Raw genomic sequence first — 21,143 nt, forward strand, 5'->3', positions numbered from 1 at the left:
TGTGCAGCCGGGCGAGTCAGAGACCAAGAGGTCAGCAGTAGCCGCTGCACCTACTGGATTGCCAGAGGACAAGAGCTCCATCACCACCACTGGACCTTCAGAGGAAGACCAGACCCTTCTACAGGATCACTGCTTTGACAGAATCACGATCATCACTGCAACAGGACTGCAGCCACCATTTAATGGGACTGCTACCACCACCCTGACCAAAAGGGTGTCAGGTGATATCCTGACTCTGTCAGTTTTAGACAGTGTTTCTGTATCATTGCCTTGATCTTAATTTTCTTATTAAATTGTAATTCTGGCTTAAAATCTCCCCCTGGTTTGCCTTCAAACCAGTACAATACTCAATGCACTAATCTCTTGTTTTCCTCCCAAACCAGAATTTCACATCCCAAACCCACCGCCAGATGGAGGAGATGGCTGTGAGGAAAAGGAAGATGCCCCGACACACTCAGGCAGGTGAGGAGGAAGTCAGGACCCTTTTCCCCCTCTCTCCTGCTCCATCTCCCTGCCCAGCACAGCCCAAGGCTGCAGGACAGCCCCACTGCCAACACTGTCCTGCCAGGGATGCACTGGGGGGATTTCCTTCCCCTCCCCTCTGGCACGGAGGGAAATCCCATCCTCTCCTTGGCCTGTCTTCCTCAGACAACAAGCTGAGAATAGAGACCAGGGAGGACAAATCCCCATGGCAGAACCTTGTGGAAGAGGCAGATTTCAGGGGCTCCATGGCACAGGAATCTATAAAGGAGGAAAATTCCCTGAGATCCTGCAGGAGGAGGGGCTTCAAACCCAGCCCAAGGTGCTCTGAGGAGGAAAGACCCACCCTGTGCCAGGAAGGTGGACAGAGCTTCAGCCAGGGCTTGGAGCTGGTGGTCCGTGAGCAGCTTCATGATGGGGAGAAGCCCTACAAGTGCTTGGAGTGTGGGAAGAGCTTCAGGCAGAGCAGCACCCTGATCAGCCACCAGATGATCCACACTGGGGAATGGGCCTACGAGTGTGGGGAATGTGGGAAGGGCTTCAGCTGCAGCTCAAAACTTGTCAGGCATCAACGCATCCACACTGGGGAGAGGCCCTATGAGTGTCCTGAGTGTGGGAAGAGGTTTCACACGAGCTCCAATCTCCTCCAGCACCAGCGGATTCACACAGATGAGAGGCCCTTCCGCTGCCCTGACTGCGGGAAGGGCTTCAACCGCAACTCCCACCTCGTCACCCACCGGCGTATCCATACCAGGGAGAGGCCCTACGAGTGTCCCCAGTGTGGGAAGAGCTTCAGACAGAGCTCTCATTTGAGCAGACACCAACACAGTCACCAGTAAGGGAAGACATGCAAATGCTGCAGCTGCAGGAAGAGCTTTGTGCACTGCTCCAACTTCATCCCCCATGGGAGAACCATGTTTGTAAGGGCCCTGGTGATACGTGTTCACTGTGATCCATGCTGGGAAGACACCTGTTTGTTTTCCTGCTCCTGCCAATGACATGATGTGAGCGTGAAGAACATGAGGGTCTGGCCAGGGCTGTGTCATTACATTCACTCCGACCTCAGGTCATTGCCAGGTCTCTCTATCTCCCCCTGAGGAGAAGGGTGTCCTTCCCAGGCAGGATAAAATTATGGCCAGGAAGATACTGTTGTGTTGTAGTTTTCCCTTTTTTAAAACCCTTCTGTTAGCAATATTGTTTCTGTTCCTGTTTGTTTTTATCTCTTTGCTGTTCCAAATAAATTGTTCTTATCCCAGCCTGGGATCTGTGCCTTTTGTGCTTTCCATGGGAGGTGGAGGGCAGAGAGCAGCAGTGAGGTTTTAGTGGGAGAGGACATTGGGGAATCCCATTCCTAAACCCCAGCCTGTGGAAATTGAGCATCCCAGCTGGTCCCACCCTGCTGGCCATGGCAACAGTCTTGGGAGCGGGTCCCTGGCTGGGGCTGTGGGAACCTCTTCCCTCTGGTGCCCAGGGACAGGACTGGAGGGAACAGCTGCAGCTGAGTTGGGGCAGGCTCAGGTTGGATCTCAGGAAAAGGTTTTTCCCCAGAGGCTGCTGGGGCACTGCCCAGGCTTCCCAGGGAAGGCTCCCAGCTCCAGGGCTCTCTGAGCTCCAGCAGCGTTTGGACAGCGCTGCCAGGCCCAGGCTGGCATTGTTGGGGTGTCCTGTGCAGGGCCAGCAGTTGGACTCCAGGATCCTGATGGGTCCCTCCCAGCTCAGCCACTTCTGTGGATCTGGGATCCCATGACCCATAGCAACAGGGCCTGGTGATGGTTGCCTGCTAAGGATCAGATTTGTCACACGCCCTCGGAGGGGTTCCATGGGGACTTTCCAAGAGTCTCCAGGCTGTTCAAGAGCTGGAATGTCACAGGCAGAGACAGGGGCTCCATGGAGGCCTCCCAGGGATTTCTGGAGATGGTAAACATCCCTGTGCTCAGAAGCAGTCACAGCCATTCCATGGTGACATCCCAGGGCACCTTGGGCTGCAAAGGCACCGATCTGTCACAGGCACTCACGGGGGCTCCACAGTGACATCCCAATAGTCCCCAGGCTGCCAAAGAGCCGGGATGTCCCAGACACTCACAGGGGTTCCTGTCATGGGCACAGCAGGAGCTTCAGGCAAAGTTTATTGGAGAAGCTCCTATTAGGTCACGAGGTGCAGAAAGGATCCCAAATAGCCCCCACAGATCCCCAAATATCACTGTGGAGTCAGAGATGACACAGACTCAGGTCAGAAGGCTGAGAGCTAAAAGCCCCCGGTTTATTCAGTCCTCTTCTTTTATACCTTGGTTTGCTACAAGTGCACCTCATTGGTCATTTAATCAACACATTTCACATGACTGGCTAATGAAGAAAACACCTTCCATTAAACAACTTTTTGGAAAAAAACACAACTTATTCCAAACACCACCTGTGGATAGTTTACAATTCTTTCTCTCCAGCTCCCTAAAAGTTCCCAGACCAATTCATGGGAAAGCTTATCTTGCTTTCTCTGTCTCTGACCGGACTGTCATATCCGCACTCAAACACCCTCAAGAACCTCCAGGCTTTCTAAGCTCTTTTTGTGAGAACAGCCTTGGAGCAGCTGGTTCCAATCCCAGCCCCGGACTTTTCAAGCGTTTGTGTGTAAAAAATTAATGAGGTGGAATTAACATTTTGTTGTGGTTTGACCAGGAAGTGAGTTTCTGGGAAAGTTGTGGTCAAACCAATCAGTGGCCAGATTTGAAAATTGCCACCAGGTGTGGCCACTGGGGACCTGGATACACCTCTGAGAACACACAGAGGTTAAAAGCAGAAGATTCCCAGAGGGACTCTCTCTTTTGAGTCCAGCAATGAGTTGATCTCACCTCTCCCCTGCCCAGCTGCGTCTGGGTGGGGCAGGGGAGGCCATGTGGCCTGTGGGGAGGGAGGCCGGAGCCCTGCAAGGTGCAGGGTGGAGGAGACCTGGGATGTTTGGGCAGCCCCCCCGGGAGAGAGTGATAGAGACTGTGCTGGCTTGTATTTTGATATCTTGTGCCGGCACCATGGCCAGGAGAAAAGGCGGGGGCAAGGTGCCCAGCCGCAGGCAGACCATGGCTGAGGTTTTAACCCCTTTGGTACTGAAACAATGGAAGCTGTAAAAACACTGATCCTCCCCAGCTGAGAATTGAGAGGGAACGAAGGATGAGCAAATGAGAAGAAGGTTTGAGTGAATAAAGAAATGCCAGCAGATGAGAAGCGCCGTAGATGGAGGAGATGATGGGGTGGACTGTTGGGCTAGACTTTTCTCTTACATGGCCACAGGACAGAACCAATTTCTTCCTGTAATGTAGAGTCTGCACCTTGGGGGAAGCGGTTGGCCAAAAACCAAAAGTGACAAAGCTGTTGTAAGAAGAAGTAGAGGGAACAGAGACTGATGAGGAGGGTGTGGTGGAGCCCTCTGTCTTCAGAGGAGAAAGATCTCTATTTCACAAGGCCCTTTGGCCCCAAGGGGTGAAATAAGGGGGGGACAGGTGTCCCAAATAGTGAGAGGCTGCCACTTCTTGAAACTGAGCAAAGCATTCTTAAAAAGACCTAAGAAGCAGTTTGGATCCATGGCCGGTGGTGAGAGCACTGGCCATGGAAGGAAGATGGTCACCACGGCAGATTCTCTCCGGGCGGCTGCCACGTGTGACACGGAAGCACAGGAGGTTCCAGCTGTGTTTCCTGGGGAGGCCCATGGTGCAAGAGGGAGACTCCTCTCTCCTGATGAACTGGGGGAGGTTCTGTGAGAGATGATATTGGACTGAGAAGTGAGTGTTAGAGAGGATTGAGTGTTAGAAAGGTAGAAGGAGGAAAAGTGTTTTGGAAGTGTTCCATTGTGGATTGTCGTGTGTAATTTTTTTTTCCTTTTTTCCCCTTTTGTCTCTATGTTGTAGATTAATAAAGTGTTGGTTTTTGGTTTTTTTTCCGCTCCATTCCCAAGTTGGAGCCTGCTTTGTTCTGTTTCCGAGTCCCATCTCACAGTAACCATTTTGCAAATATACCTTTCATGGGAGCACTAGCATTGTGCCAGGGTCAAACCATGACACCTTTATAGAATTTGTTTCACAGGATTAAGGATGGCAAACCAGAGATATTTTTATAAATATCTATTATAGCAGTGATGAGACAAAATTATCTTAATCAGAAATATTTACACCAATATATAAGAGTTATAACATATTATATTGTATAGAGTATTTGGAAGTGATTTCAAAGCAACTCTGTTAAAGCAAAACCAGTTATTTAAGAGAGATTAATGTCGCTCCCCGAGACTAATGATCGTGGGCAAATTCCTTTGGCTCAGCCTGGAACAGTGACCTTGAGGGGTGTCCCCATGGTAGGGAGGAATCACCACACCCCCAAGTAGGGAAATGTCAGGAGACACTGCTGTTAAAATCTGGGATGGGGCTTCTCTAGTCTGAAGTGCTGCCCTGTCAGTCAGATGTGCCCAGGCTGGGCCAGCTCAGCAGCTCTGAAGAAGCTCTCAGTGCTGTCCCTTGGTTGTTCCTTTCTCTGGGAATTATTGCATCCCTGCCACAGTTTTCTCTCCCTCTCAGGATGTCAGATTTTGGGATGGAGAAGTCTGCTTTCAGCATTATTCACCCCAAAAGCAGCATGACCCTCCTCCTTCATTTCCCACTGGGGGCTTTGCAAACAGGGCCTTGCTGGAGTTGTTGGAGCCCATTGCAGGCAGAGCCTCCTGCTCCAGCAGGAACTGCCTTTCCTGTGCCATCAGCAGGGCAGGTCCCGCTGCAGGAAAAGCCCCAGGCCAGCCCCAGCACAGGGAAGGGCTCGGGCACAAGGGCAGAGTGCCGTGCTGGGAGATGTGCCAGGCAGAGCCTGAGGCACCAAAGGCACCTTGGCAGCAGCGGCTGCTTGCAGGGCATGGCCAGAAGCCTCCCTTGGCAGCCCGGCCTGGTGGCCAGCACTGCAGAGCTGCTGCCTCAGGGCTTATTTCTGCCTGGGCTCTGAAAAGCCACTTCTGCTCCAGGAGTCTGGCTGGGAAGCCATTGGCCCCAGCACCTTGGGCACAAGATATTAATGACAAAACTCTTCATGCCAGCAGAGACAAGGCAGGGGCAGAGGAAAGGGGAGAGTCAGGCCCAGGGGACAGGGCTGCCATGGTGATGGCTGTGAGGTCACTGCCCCTGCAGCAGCCTGGCTGCCCTCAGCAGACATTCTGGCCAGAAGTGCTGTGAGGGCACCCAGCACATCAGAGAACGCACACAACAGGAATTCTGTGCTTGGGGATGAGGGGGTTTCAATGGGTCAGGTTGCACAAAGCTCCTACTCTTGGACAATTCGTGGGATGAGGCATCTACTTCTCTGGAAAAACAGTTGCAGTTTTCTGCCACTCTCATCATTGTAAAATATTTCCTCCTTTTAAGAAATGTAAATCCACCCTCATTTAGTTCAGAGATATTGAGCCTTGTTCTGCCACTGGAAGATTTGGGAGAAAATAACTTTGACCACTATTCTTCCATTTTCACAGTCCTTGGAGAGGACCCAAAAATCTCCCAAGATGGGATTTGGAGGCCTCATCACATAACCAGCAGGGAGAGTCTGATGGCTCTGGGCTCAGTGGTGTGGAGACTGAGGACAGAACAGGAGTAGTCTGGGAGGGAGTGAAGAGTGGTTTCAGAGAGGAATTTTTCTTGTAAAAAGCAGCTAGAGAAAGAAATAATGGCACCAAGGTGTGGCGTGTTCCTGCCCCATGAGGCAGGGATTCTACCCAGACAGACTGCATGGGGTGAGCAGTGTGATTTAAAGAAGATTCCACCCCTCCACCCTGTTGGGCATGCCCCTTCAAGCCCATGAAATGATATCCCACCCCATCTGGTCAAATAAGGAATGGCCCCAGAATGTTCTTCCTTTTCTGTACCCTCACTGGTTTAAATTCTACTGCAATGGCTCCAGCTTAGATTTTTTGTTGTTGTTGTCCTCCTCGATCCATTTCCATTTCCCTGCTCCTTCTGCTATTGGACCCCGACCCTAAACTTCACCTCTAAACCCATGACCCCACCCCCTTCATTTCTTGTCTTGGTTCCCTGGCACAATAAAGGATCCTGGGTTTTTCTACACAAGATCCATCCTGTTGCCTTCCTTTCCCTGTTGGTCATCAGTGCCTGCCTGAGGTCTGAGACTCTGGGCCCTGAGGGAATTGTTGTGCCCCTCACTGTGGTGGAACACAACACAGGGGCAGCTGGGGAGCCCCAGACTGGACGTGAGGAGAAAGGAATTCCCCTCCCAGGGCAGGGCTGTGGTGCAACACATCCCCCATTCAGAGCCTGGAGCAGCCCAAGGCTTTGTGTGGGCAGGCAGAGGCAGGCAGGAGGCAGAGCTGTCAGCAAAGGAAGGGGCCAGCCAGGTGGGGCAGCTGGGGGATGACGACAGCCTGCAGGGACAGAGGCACAGGGCAGGGACACCGTAGGACAGCCTGGGCTGCACAGGGCACAGGGATGGGCAGCAGCTGCAAGGCCCTGACAGAGCCAACTTGGGCAGCACTTTGGACATGGCAGACACAAAGAGCAGCAAAGCCCCAGAGGGTCATTAAAGTCCTTGTGCTGTGTCTGTGCTGCTGAGCTGGGCTGGGCTCCTGGCCCAGAGGCAGCTCCTGGCAAGGGCAGCGCTGCAGAGAGACAGCTCTGGCCAGGAGCAGCTCCTGTGCACAGCCCAGCAGGGCTGGGGCACTTCCAGGGCAGCTCAGGGACACCAGCAGGGCACAGACAGAGCTGACAGGGGCTCAGCACTGGCAGGGGCTGGGGGATGTCCCAGAGGAGGCTGTGTCACAGTGGCACCTCTGTGGCTGTGTCCTAGAGGCACAGAGCAGCTGTGATGTCAGCAAGGGGCTGTGTGACAGCACAGAGTGGGCTGTGTGAGGTCACAGGTTGGGCTATGACATCACAGAGTTTGTTGTGTGAGGTTGTCGAGCAGCTACAGCCTCATAGAGGGGACTGTGTGGCATCACAGAGCAGGCTGTGGCATCACAGAGCAGGCTGTGAGGTCAAAGTGCGTGCTGTGGCATTACAGAGTGGCAATATGGTATCACAGAGAGGGTTATGTGATATCACTGAGGGAGTTGTGACATCACAGAACTGTCTGCAATTTCATAGAGTAGGGTGTGAGGCCATGGAGTAGCCTCTGCCATCATGGAAGGTGGCTCTGTGACATCAGCGAGTGGGTTGTGACATCACCGGGTGACTGAGTAAAATCATAGAGCCAGATGTGACATCACAGAAGAGACTGTGACATCACATGGTGACTTTGTGACATCATCAAATCTTCTGTGACATCACAGAGCAGCTTTATGGTATCACAGAGTGATATCCCAGCACTGGCCCTGTGATATCATGAAGGGTCTTTGTGACATCACAGAGCAGGCTGTGACATCACAGAGCAGTTGTGTGTCATCACTGAGTTGCCTGTGTCATCATAGAGTAGGCTCTGTGACATCATAGAATGGATTCTGCCATCACAGGGTATCTGTGTGACATCACAGAGGGGATGTGACATCACAGAATGGCTGTGTGACATCCCAGGGGAGGATGTGTGATATCACAAGATTAACTGCGACATCATAATGAGGGCTGTGTCATCATAATGAGGGCTGTGGCATCACAAAGGGGCTGTGTGATATCACAGTGGCTGTGTGACATCACAGGGCTGTATGAGGTCACTGGGGAGGTCACCCTATCCCAGCCCCCCTCACAGTTCCCCCAGAGCAGTCCAACCCTGCTCGTGCACAGCGGGGTCCCCTGTCCCCCCGGGTCCCCCCGCCCCTGGCGCCGCAGCCTCCCCCAGAGGATGTTCCACGAGATCGACCCCAGAGCCTGACACGGGGACGGGGGGCTGGGGCTGTGGGGGGTGAGACAGGGGGACAGGGACCCCCGGCAGCATCCCCATGTCCCCCAGGGCCAGAGCCTGGGCCAGGGCTCCTTCACCCTGTTATGAACGAAGGCTTGAGAGCGCTGAAAAAATCCTCAGCAAGGGATCAGCAAAAACCCGATTTAATATTAAGGGACAGCACCACAAACTTCCTTGGCAAGAGTCACTCTGCTCCTGACTGGACACTTCAGGCAAAACAAAGAAACAAAGCAACCCCAAAAGCAAAAAAATCTCCAGGCAATCAAACCAGAAATGAACTGAAAACTGTCCCTTTGTGTGTGTGTGTGTGTGACACAAGGGCAGTGAGGGCAAGGATTAAAGGAATACAGTCTAAAAGCGTAACAGAGCTCAAACTGAACAGGACTTGACTTACACCTTAACCTTAACTGATACCTTCAACTTCACAATTCAGCAAAAGAACAGAGCTTAACAGTATTTAACCTAATTTATAATATATGACTTTGAAATTTAACAGGGGAATAACATTTAATACTATTTAACTCGCTATTAACTTAGAGTAAACATAAAGAGTTAGCAAAAGAACAACTCTTAGAAGCATTTAACTTCACTTAGACCTTGTGACTTAACCTTACTTACAGGCCTGACTTGACTCAGCTATCCAAGGCACTCCAACCCCTCTGAGAGCAGCATTTCTGCCACATTTTCCCAGCACAGGCACTCCTGTGTGCACACAGACACAAAGAGTCAGTGCAAGGCACCTGTGAGAAATTCCCCTGAGGGCAGGAAATGCTCCCTGTGGATGCTTTGGCATCTCCCCAGAGGGTGAAGGGTTGAGCCTGGAGGAGTGGGGGGATCGGCCCAGTCTCCCTCGTTGTTCAGGATCCCCGAGTGCAGCAAACGGGAGAGTTCCCGGCTGGGAGAGGCCCCACTCAGAGGGAGTCGCTGGCCCAGGAGAGCTCCAAGGGGCTCCTTTTGCAGCGCTGTTTGTAGGGCCCCAAGAGAGGGGCTTCAGTCACAGCAATGGTTCATCCTGGCCGCACTTGGCATCAACAGCTTTCTTTGGCACTGTGAGAACAGGGATGTTGTGCCACTGAGGGAACAAAACCAGTTCCCAGGGTTGCTCCTCCAGCAACCAGGAGCTGGTTGGGCAGCAGCAGAGCCTGGAGCAGACAGTGTTTGTGCTGAGCTGCAGAGGAGCTGAGCCCAGGGGCTGTTGGCCAAGGCCGAGGCCCAAGGAGCATTTCTGAGCTGGCAGGGCGGCCTGAGAAGGGGAGGGGGGAATGCAGCAGCACAGGGCCCATGGAGCCAAGGCACCATTGTGACACTGTGGGGCCCTGTGAGACCAAGGCACCATGGTGACACTGTGGGGCCTTGTGACACCAAGGGACAACTGTGACTCTGTGGGGCCCTGTGACACCAAGAAGCCATTGTGACACTGTGGGGCCACATGGAATCTTGGAGAGCACTGTGACATCGCTGGGCTCATGGAACCAAGAGGACTGTACTGATACTGTGTGACTCCATGGAATGTAGGGATCATTGTGACACTGAGAGGCCCCATCAAACCAAGGGTCCATTGTAATATCGTGGGACCCCCAGGAACCGTGGAGACCATTATGACACTTTGGGGTGTCATGGGACCATGGGGCCATTGTGACACTGTGGGGACTCCATGTAGCCAAATGTCCCTTGTGACATTGCAAGGCCTCGTGGAACCATGGAGGCACCATTAAGTGACTTTACAGCCTCATGAAACCATGAGGCCGTTGTGACAAGGAGGGGACTCATGGAATCATGAAGATACTATGGGGCCCTATGGAATAAGCAAAGCATTTTGATACTGTGAGGCCTCATGGAACCAGTGAGACCATTGTGACCCTGGGGGTCCCCACAGAACCAAGAGGACCATTGTGATACTGTGGGGCCTTGTGAAACCAAGGGGCCTTTGTGACTGCAGGGCTGGAACCAAAGTTCCATTGTGACATTGCAGGGCCTCATCCCATCAGTGCTCCATTGTGACACTGGGCAACCAAAGGAGACAATTGTGACACTCCAGGGCTGTATGGAACCAAAGCTCCAGGGCGACACAGAGGGGCCTCCTGTCATGAATGGTCCATTGTGACACTGTGGAGCTAAAAGAGACCATTGTGACACAGAAAACCCCCAGGGTCCAAAGGTCCATTGTGACATTGCAGTGCTCATGGAACAGAGGAGTCACATGTCATTGTGGGGCCTAGGGAACCACAGAGACCATTGTGACAATGCAAGGCTTCATGGAACCCAGGCATCATTGTGACATTATGAGGCACCATAAAACTAAGGGAACACGGAACAAGTCTGGCTGGTTTGGCCTTCCAGGCCCCCTGAATGGTCCAGCTGACCTTGGTATGTTGAGAATCTCCTGTTACCTCCTACTGAAACACTGGGGCTCTGTGCTGTCCTTCCTATGGAAAAGAACTCTCCTTCTCCTCCAGGCACAAATGGCCAGAATTCGGATTTCACCTCCAAATTTCCTTATATCAAGGAATTCCTTGCACAGGAATATTGCCAGGACAAGTCTGGCTGGCAGTGGTTTCATGGTCACTTCCCATCTGTCTTCAAAAGCTTGGTGAAGGCTCCGTGCTTTCCTTCCTATGCGAAAGAACTGTCCTGCTTCTCCAGGCACCCATGGCCAAGACTGGAGTTCCATCTCCAAAATTCCCTAAATCCAAAGACTGCTCCCAGACAAAATCTGCCATTTCTGACAACTCTGCTGGCCTTGGCCTAGTGAGGCTCTCACCTGCTTTCCAAACACTGGGGCTCTATGCTTTACTTCCAATTGAAAAGAACTGTCCTTCTTGTCCAGGTGCCCATGGCCAGAATTGGGATTTCGCCTCCAACATTCCCTACTGTAACAGACTGGAGGAGATTTTTGGCTGGAAACATTTCATGTGTGGGGGAGGAAAGGGCAGATCCAGCCCTTGCCATGCCCGGGAACCCCAGCACTGCCCTGCCCTGCAACCCCAATCCCCCCAGAGCCTCTATCCCAGCCCAGCAATGGCTGCCAGTCCCTGGCACAGCACAGGCAATGCTCCACAGCCACCTCTGGAGCCCCCAGCCCAGCACCTGAGCAACCAAATTGACCCCAAATCTCACCTGGGGAAAGGGCCCAGGAAGACCAAGGGGTATTGAAGGCTGACCACAAGGCAAGCACACATCTTGACTCTACCTTCTCTTGGAATTTCTTTCTGAACATTGCTGGAATCCAGGAGGCGGTAGGTGTGTGTGTGCTCCTCTGTATCTTTCTTACTTTTTTTCTCTCTCTCTGTCTGCTTCCACTTTATATGCCCCTTGGAAATTTTGATTAACTTAAAATTGAACAGCTTAGAGTTTGCGAAGTTGAATGTGCCAAATTAATGCTTTGCAAAGTGTTTTTTGTGGATTTAATGTCATAATAAACCTTTTGCCAAAGTTTCTCTGATTTTCTAAAGTTGCCAGTAAAGGCTGTATTGCTCTTTTGAGCTTTTCAGAATCTCTTCTTGGTATTTCTCCAGGAAGTCCAACTCAGAGTACACATACAACTATAATTCCTCTTAAATGTCTCCTTGAGAGAGTTGTTTGGTGGATGGGAGTCAGGGCCTTGTCTGTCCTGTTTGGCACAGCCCAGGCAGGGCTTTCCCAGCCACATTCCACACTCCATTGCCCAGCTGGAGCCGCTGCTGCCTCTGAGTTCTGCTGGCCCAGCCCCAGGGACGCTCTCCTTGTCTGCCCATTCCCCCACGGTCTCTGGGCAGGGATGGCCTCAGTGGGGGCTGCTGACATCCTCAGCAACTTGGAGGCTGCTGCTGGATTTCACTGCTCCAGAGGCTTGTTCAGCCTTCAGGTCTTCAGTGCAGGAATTCAGTGTCCCAGGGCTCATTAACATTCAGAACACCTTAACAAGCCAAGCCTCTGGGAATAATTTGATTTTAGTTTCCAAATCTTTTGTAGTTGATTAGAAAGATTTCAGAAGCCTATTCAAAGCAAATACACTATCTTGAAAAAGACAGCGAGAAAAGATTTGTTTAGGTCCTGTAATTTTTTTTTCCTTTTAATTAATTATTATGTGCAATCTCCAATTGACACTGAATCTAAGCACCTCCTCATGCAGTTTGAATAGATATGAAATTCAAGACCCTTCATGGCTGACAATCAGACACAGTCCTTACCCCCGCCCCACCATTTCCCCCATCCAAGCCCTGGCACTCAGAGCAGTCTTGTGCAAATCTCAGCTCCCTCCAGCCCAAGCTGGACCTGCAGCTTTCAGCTCCTTGGCTCCAATTCCCACCTGCTTTCCTTGGAGAAGGAGCTGCCTGAGACACAGAGGGATGTTCATTTATTGTCAGCCAACAAAGCCAAGGGAAGGCACAGCTCCATCAAATGCAAAAGTCTTTCTTCTCCCTGGCTCTGCCCTGCCCCTGATCCCCGCAGCCTGTCCTGTTTCCTTCATCCCTCCTTTGCCAGGCACTTTCTGGGACAAAGGAGCTCTGCTCTGGCTGTGGAAGGAGGTCCAAGTGTAGGCACTGGAGTGGGAACCACAACTCATCAGGTTTGTGTCCTGTGAGGGACCAGGAACTGGTGAGACTCAGAGGCACAGAAGGGTTTCTCTTCATGGCCAACATAAAAAATGTGAACATGATAAAATTTAATAAATTTAATAAACATGAAAACTCTTCCCTCAGCTCCTTGTGACAGCAACATCTGACATGTCCACTATCGACAAGGGATTGCCATATGGGAAGGATTTTAGACAAAGGCATAAAGATATAAAAGATAAAAACACAACTAAGATGCTGACTAAGAAGGTATTTAAAGTTTTGAAAAATTGGGCAACTCCCTGATGCTTAAAGCATGAAGCCAGTCAAGGGAGACACATTGGAATGACCAGAGAACAGCTGCAGGAGGAAATCTGGGAGCAAGGGGAAGGGCATAGATCCAGCTACTCTAAATGTAGAGATGTCCTTAGGCATGGCCATTTAACCAGGAGAGCTGGAGACACCTAAAGGAAGAGGGCCGTGAAATACTAGACTGAATGTTGGTGGCAAAGGTAGAGGGGAAGATCAGTATTTTTTCTCCTGCCATCAGTAGAAGAACACATGAAAAACAGGAAACTCCTGTTCCTGGTGGGAAATCTTTGCCATTTCTCATAAGTATTCAAGTAATCCAGATAAGAAATATTTTCTGGTATATTATGAAATGTACAAGTATTAAAACCTGTGCCCCTTTCCAGGCAGACATCAGCTGTGTGCTCATGAACAGGCAATGCAACTTGTGCCCTGAGGTGCCCAGCTGGGATTGGATCTCTCTGAGAGCACCTGAGGGAGAGCAGAGCACCTTGCAAGCTGCAGGTCCCTGACAGCCCCGCAGGGCTCCTGTCCCATCAACATCTGCTCTGCTGCCAATCACAGCTGGGATAGCACCGCCCCTGCTGTGTGATTGACAGCTCTGCCAGGGCTGGGGGCGGGCCTCTGTCCCACCACAAACCAAGGCCTGATCCGGCCCTGGCCCCACACGGGCATTCCGAGCATCCCGAGGTGTCTCGGGACATCGATCTCATCCAGCCCCTGACAGCGACCACGGTGACACTATGGAACCTCATGGAGCCATGGGCACTGTGACATTGGAGATCCAAGGAAACAATGGTGGGACTGTGGAACTTCATGGAATCAAGGAAACCATTGTGCAATTCAGGGGCTCTGTGGAAGCAAGGGTCAATGATCAAACTGTGGGGCCCATAGAAACAAGGAGCCATTGTGACACAGCAGGGCTGCATGGAGCCAAGGGACCACTGTGACTCTGTTGGGTCCCATGAAACCAAGAAGCCATTGTGACATTGCAAGATTGATGGAATCAAGGAGACCATTGTGATGGTGTGGGGACCCATGATATCAGCGGAACATGGAACAGGTCTGCCTGCTTTGGCCTCCTGGGGCCGGTCTGACAGGTCCCACTGAATTTGACATGTCAAGGGCCACTTCCCATCTGACTGTGAAGCACTGGGGCTCCCTGTTTCCTTCCTATGGAAAAGAACTATCTTTCTTGTCTAGGCTTCCATGGCTTAAAATAGGATTCCACCTCTAAAATTCCCTATATCCAAGGCTTTCTCCCAGACAAAATCTGCCAATACAGTCAAGTCTGTCTAGCCTTGGCCTCTGGTGACTGCCTCTCATCTGCCCCTGGGGCTCGGCTGTTTTCTTCCTATGGAGACCACTGAGACACTGTGGGGTATTGTGGAGCCAAAGAGCATTGTTACACTGTAGGAACTTGTGGAACCAAGGGGATCATTGTGACACTGTGGGGTCTTGAGGAACCATGGGATCATTGTGACACTGTAGGGTCTTGAGGAACCATGGAGATCATTGTGACACTTTGGGGTCTTGTGAAATGCAGGGGCCATTGTGACACTGCAGAGCACCATGGACCATTGTGACACTGTGCAGCCTCACAGAACCAAGGACATCACTGTGGCTCTGTTGAGCCACATTGTCCCAAGGGGCCAATGTGAAGCAGTAGGGCTTTGTGGAACCAAGAGGCCATTGTTGCATTTCAGGGTTCGTGGAGCCCAAGGGCCGTTGTGATCCTGTGGGGCACCATGGATCCATGGAGACCATTGTGGCACTGCAAGGCCCCATGGAATCATTGTGACATTCTGGGGCCCCAGGGAACCAAAGAGCCATTGTGACCCTACAGGGCCTCATGGAGGGAAGGGGACATTGTGACACTGTGGGAAGCTGTGGAACCATTGTTGCACTAATGGGCCCCAACAGAACCAAGGGGCCATGGTGACACAGCAGGGCTTCATGGAACACAAAGACCATTATGACACTGTGGGGCCTTTTGGAACCATGGAGACCTTAAGATCCTTAAGATCCTCAAGCACTTGTGTAACCAAGGGGCCATTATGATGCCACAGGACATCATGGAAGCAAGAGAACCACTGTGATGTTGCAAGACTTCATGGAAGCATAGAGCCGTTGTGACCCTGCAGGGCCCTATGGAACCAAGAGAACACAAAATAGGTCTGGCTGCCTTGGCCTCCCAGGAGTCACCTGACAGGTCTGGATGACCTTGGAGTGTGGAAGGTCGCTCCCATCTGTCCCTGAAACACTGGGGCTCTGGGCTTTCCTTTGTATGGAGAAGAACTGTCCATCTTTTCCAGGTATCCATGGCCAAAATTAGGATTCCACCTCCAAATTTCTGTGTATCCAAGGATTGCTGCCAGAGAAAAGCTGCCAGGACAGACAGGTCTGGATCGTCTTTATCTCCTGAGTGCCAGTACTGACCTGTTTTCCAAACACTGGAAAAGCTTCTATGCTTTTCTTTTTGTGGAAAAAATCCTCCTTCTCCAGGCACAAATGTCTGAAATTAGGATTCCACATTCATAATTTTGAACATCTAAGGGTTGCTCCCAGACAAACCTGCCAGGACAGACAGGTCAGGCTTGCCTTGGCCTCTGGTGGCTGCCATTCATCAGCTCCTGAAACATGGGGGTTCTGTGGTTTCCTTCCTATGGAGACCAATGTGACACCTTGTGGCCTTGTGAAATGCAGGGGCATTGTGACACTGCAGAGCACCATGGATCCAAGGGACCATTGTGACACTGTGGAGCCTCGTGGAACGAAGGACATCACTGTGGCTCTGTTGGGCCCCATGGTCCCAAGGGGCCAGTGCAAATCAGCAGTGTGGGAGTTAGCCCGGCAGTAACTCAGAGTCAGCCAGATTTTGTCCTGGTAGAACCGGGCGTGAGTTTCAAGCCCTGGGAGTGATTTATTTAACTTTGGATGAGCTTGAGACTTCCCTGATAAGCCTTTAGTGTTGTTATGCTAAGTTGTCCAAGTTCTGCTTCCCTACTGGTTACTTGTTTCCCCTATATGGGTATTGTTCTAGTTCTCTAGCCCCAAGTGTATATGTTGTTGCTTCCCCTTTATCTCAGGTCTTTGGATCCTGCCCTTCGTACTGTGCTCAACTTCTCCATGTTTACTGTTTTTCACCCCGTTATTGAAATTCTTTTTGGGCAATTCCATTAAACCCGCTCCTTTTCATTTTCGCCAACTTCACTCTTACGTCAGGGAACCAGAGAGGTGTTTCAGCCACCCTCACTGCGACATCTGGCCCCTGAGCAGGGACCCTGACATTCAGTTGTGTCAGCTGGGGTTAGCTGAGAGATAGGCCAGTGCTCCCTGGGACTGTGGATTGTGCCTGGACCAGTGGATTTCCCATCACTTTGAGGGACCTGAGCCAGCATTGGTGGGGATGATGACGGTTTCCTCCTGTGGAGCATTTCAGGTTGGTTTGGGAAAATGCAGGACATTTATCGCCTATTTTGCCTCCGTGTTTTTAAAATATGGATCCATATCCCATAATTGATTTGGGGTGTTCCGGTGGCTGTTCCCCCCAAGGCAGAGAGGGAGAAAAATGGGTGGCCAGTTGTCCAAGATAGAAAGGAGCTTATATGGACATTTTAAGTTAATTCTCACTGATCATGACAAATTATTTACAAAGAACAAATTAAAATCAGTCATGAGGTGGATCATTCAAAATTTTCCAGACACTTATGCTGATGAAATCCATACCACTGAATTTTGTGACTCTGTGGGATTTAAACTGTAGAACCTTTCGATCAAAAGGGACCCCATTGCACCCCACATGCTCCCCATCTTCCACACCATCCTTGAGACCCTTCACGAGCAAGCTGTGTGTCGAAAACCTGATCCATCAGTCACTCCTAACCCGGGACCTCCCCCGAAACCTGCCTTTCTTGGACTTTCCATGATGGTCCAAGATGGCAATGGCCACGCTGTCTTGGAGCAATGTGCCCTGGAGACCCAAGATGGAAGAAGCCCGAATGTGGCTTGGGAGCCTGGCCATCCTCCCTCCAACTTGGCTCCTCCACTTTCTGCTACCACAACCTTCTCTTCCACTCTGAACGAACCTCCAGACTCCACCCCTGTGCCTGCAGGTCACACCTCCACTGTCATTCATTCCACCTCCACCCTGGGCCACAGCTCCAGAAAATGACAAAATGGCAGCGCCCTTTACTCACCCTCCGGCAACAATATAAACCCCATGGTCAAGGATACTAAGCCAAACTGTCACACTATTTCTAATCCAAGTGTTTCTGCTCCAAGTTATTCTTCCTCCCCAGAAGACACTTTGGACTCCCCAGAGCCACCTCTCCCCTCAAGCCTAGAAGATCCTGGGAAAGGATCTGGAAGGAAGCAGTTAAGGAAGGAGACTGGCAAATAGTCTTGAAACTCCTCATTGCCCCAGGACATTATGAAAGAAGGGAGCAGAATCCCAGGAGTCAGCCACAGGTTTATGGGGAAATCAAGGAGCTGTGTAGGGCAGCTAAAGACTAGAGGCAGGACTCACCTTGTTTTAATGGCCTAATGAGGGCCATGTTTATAGCACATGTAACCCCCCCTGATTTAAAATACATTATGACCATGTTTTTATCACCTACAGAATACACCCTGTGGGAAAGGGGGATGGAAGTGATTACTAAATCAATTAATAGCAGACTATGCTAATAATGAGGTAAGTGCACAATTGACAATCAACCATCTACCTGGAAAAAGACAACACAGCCTGCCAGATGATCAAGCAGCAGGTATCCCCAGAGAAGTATTGGACGATATAAAAGAGATGGCTTTGAAAGCTTTAATCCAGGTACCAGATGGTAGCACCCCCAGTTTGCACTATGTAAACATAAGGCAAGAACCCAGAGAGCCCTGCATGAAATTGATTGATTGCCTTAAACAGGCAGTAGAGAAACAAGTCCGGGATGAAAAGACTCAAAATGAATTACTGAACTCATTGGGGGTAGCCAATGCCAACCTGGAATGTAAGAAAGGGCTGTGTGCCCTTCCACTAGAGATGGAACCCACAGTTCTGCAGATGATTGAGGCTGTAATTGCCTCAGGAAAGCAGAACACGTAGCGGCCGTACAAGCCCAGGCCATTGGGCAAGGAGTTGCAGAAGCCCTAGTGGCCATGCCATTCCCCTTTAAGGGGCCCCAGCAACAATTACAGGGCCCAAAAATCTGTTTCTGGTGTGGTCAACAAGAACATTTTAGAAAAAATTGTCTCTGGGGGAGGGGGGTATCTGGTCCCTAACAGAAATCAACATCAAATTAAGCAGAATTTTGGTTTTTGCAATGGCCCAGTGTAGGTTGGGATGATGATCCACCCTCACAGCTGGCCCAGGACAGGCCTGGAGTGGCCTTGGTGGCACCTTGGTGGCACCTTGGGCTTGGCACAGACTTGAGGATGGTCTATGTTTTCAACAGAGTAACTCAAGAGTTTTAGATTGCTTCAAAGAATTAAAAAGACAAAACTGCTGTTTGGCTGTGTGCAGTCAGATCTCCAAGCAAAGCAGATCCCAAGTGAGTGAGGAGAGACAGGATGGGGTTGGGGAATTTGGAGCAAGGTTGTTGACACTGGGTCAGAGCTCAAGGCACAGCTTCTCTGACCAGGCCAGACCTTCTTAGGAGAGTCCTTGGATCAATATCAGTCACAGAATGCTTTAATCACCTCTTGCATAATAAGAAAAATGAAATAAATGGGCAGGAGATCTTTCTCCTTTTTAATGCCTTTATTAAGAAGAATCAGCTCAGGTGGGAAGAAATCGACGGGTTGCGCCCTCGCCGCCGCTGCTCCCAGGCGTGGCACGAAGCAGGAGGATGATGCAGTTTTGTCCGCTGGTCTGCAGACAGAACTGGGGACTCTGTCCTCACGGGAGAGTCGTTGAGTCCTTGGTTTGTTGGTTTAGAAACCCGGGGGGTCTCTTTAATCAGTTTCTTTTCAGGTTAGGGTGAGAAATAAAAAGATTCAAGCAGGTACGGGACAATGCTCCCATCCTTAGACGTCACTTTAAGTCACTTGTTAGCTCGTGATTTTAGGGGTTTTTCTTATAAAAACTGTAAAACTGTAACAATCCAGGGTGCACTGCGTTTCTTATTTGCATGTTGTTTCTGGTGTCACTGCCCATCTCTTTACCCTGGAGGGTTTCCCTTGGTATCTTCTTGGCATGCAGCCAGCATCAGGGAAACAATCAGTTAATCACCTGCCATTAACAGGTATTTGAAAAGCTTTCCTTCGGCAGCGAAACTAAAGGAGGCTGACTCGGTCTGCCTTGGTTTTTTTTTTTTAACTCTGAAACTTAAAAAAAAAAAAATACAACTTTCTATTCATAACAAAAAATAATAAAAAACATACTTTAAAATAGGAATATATATTTACTAGAAAATCTTTGAAATATTTCCCCAACAGGAAACTTCATGATGAACAGCACTAGAGCAGAGGGAAATCAAGGCAGAGCCATGGTTTGTCAGGACTTGCTTGATGCTAATAAGCTCCATGGTGCATTTGGAGCTGAGCCTTGGAACCTCAGGACCTGAGAGGAGATTGCACAAACCTGTCCAGGAATCAAAGTCAGAAGAAAACCCCAAAGTGTCTCAAGGCATGAATGGGTCCCAGTAAGGTCCATCCCCAACACAGGCTCGTCATGGACTCCTTGGAGGAGAGAATTGGAAGCCAGGATGGCACAAAAACTTCTCAAAGACTCAGTGTGAGAAAGGAAAATCCAAAGTACTTTAAAAACCTTGAGTATCTCAAAGCATTAATGAGCCCCACTGAGTGTCAGTACAGAGCTCTCAAGGGACTCGTTAAAGCAGATAATTGGGGCCATGATTGCACAAACCTCTCACAGAGTCAGTATCAAAAGGGAAACACTAAGTACCTTCAAATAACTGAAGTACCTTGAAGCATTAATGAGCCCCACTGAGTGTTGTTACTGACAAAGCCTCTCCAGGGACTAATTACACCAGATAATTGGAGGCCATGATTGCACAAACTTCTCAAAAAGTCAAGGCAAAAGGCAAACCCAAAGTCCTTTGAAAAACCTGCAGTCCCTGGGAGCATTCAGGAGCCCCCAGGGCCATTGCTGAGCAAGGCTCCCCAGGGACTCCTTCCAGCAGATCCTTGAGGCCACTGGGATGTGGGCTAGGGGGGGATGCTGAGGGCAGGACAAGGGGCTGACAGTGCCCAGCCTGGCTGGGGCTGTGCCAGGAGGCCCCAGGGCCTCAGGACAAGGTGTCTCCTCCCAGCCCTTGGTGGCACAGACCCTGCTGCTGTGCCCCAGGCCACCAAGACTTGGCTTCTCTTTGTCCCCACCTGTCATCAGTGCCTCCAGTTCTCTGCTCTGCCTGGGGCCTGGGGACACTTTCTCAGTCGTGTCCCTCACTGGGACCCATTAAAAGTCCAAGAAACTTTGGAGTGTGATTGTGACTTGGAGTTCTGGAGAGGTTTCTTCAGCTGCCTCTCAGGGACTGATGTTCAGGGCCTGAGCACAAAGCCCCAGAGGGTCATTAAAGTCCTGCTGCTGTGTCTGTGCTGCTGAGCTGGGCTGGGCTCCTGGCACAGAGGCAGTTCCTGGTAAGCAAGAAGAGCTTCAAAAGCACATTTCTCTTGATGAGCAGCTCCTGTGCACAGCCCAGCAGTGCACCAAGTGCCTGGGGCACTGCCTGCAGCCAGCCTGAGCACAGCACAGAGGGGTTAAACTCAGCCTGGGCTGGGAGCACAGAGCAGAGCTCACTCAGGGCTCACTACAGCAGAAATCATCCCAGGTTTGAAACAGTCATTCTCTGGCTGTGGGAAGAGAAGCTGCAGTTCCTGCAGGGATCTCCTGGAGCTGGCACATCCCACAGCTTTTAGGAGCTTTCAGGAGCACTCTCAGAGCTGCTCCAGGGCAGGGATGTGGCCCCAGGGCAGGGCTGGCTTTCCCTGATGCCCCAGGCA

This window comes from Passer domesticus, chromosome 15 (assembly GCF_036417665.1).
Source record: "Passer domesticus isolate bPasDom1 chromosome 15, bPasDom1.hap1, whole genome shotgun sequence".
NCBI lineage: Eukaryota > Metazoa > Chordata > Aves > Passeriformes > Passeridae > Passer > Passer domesticus.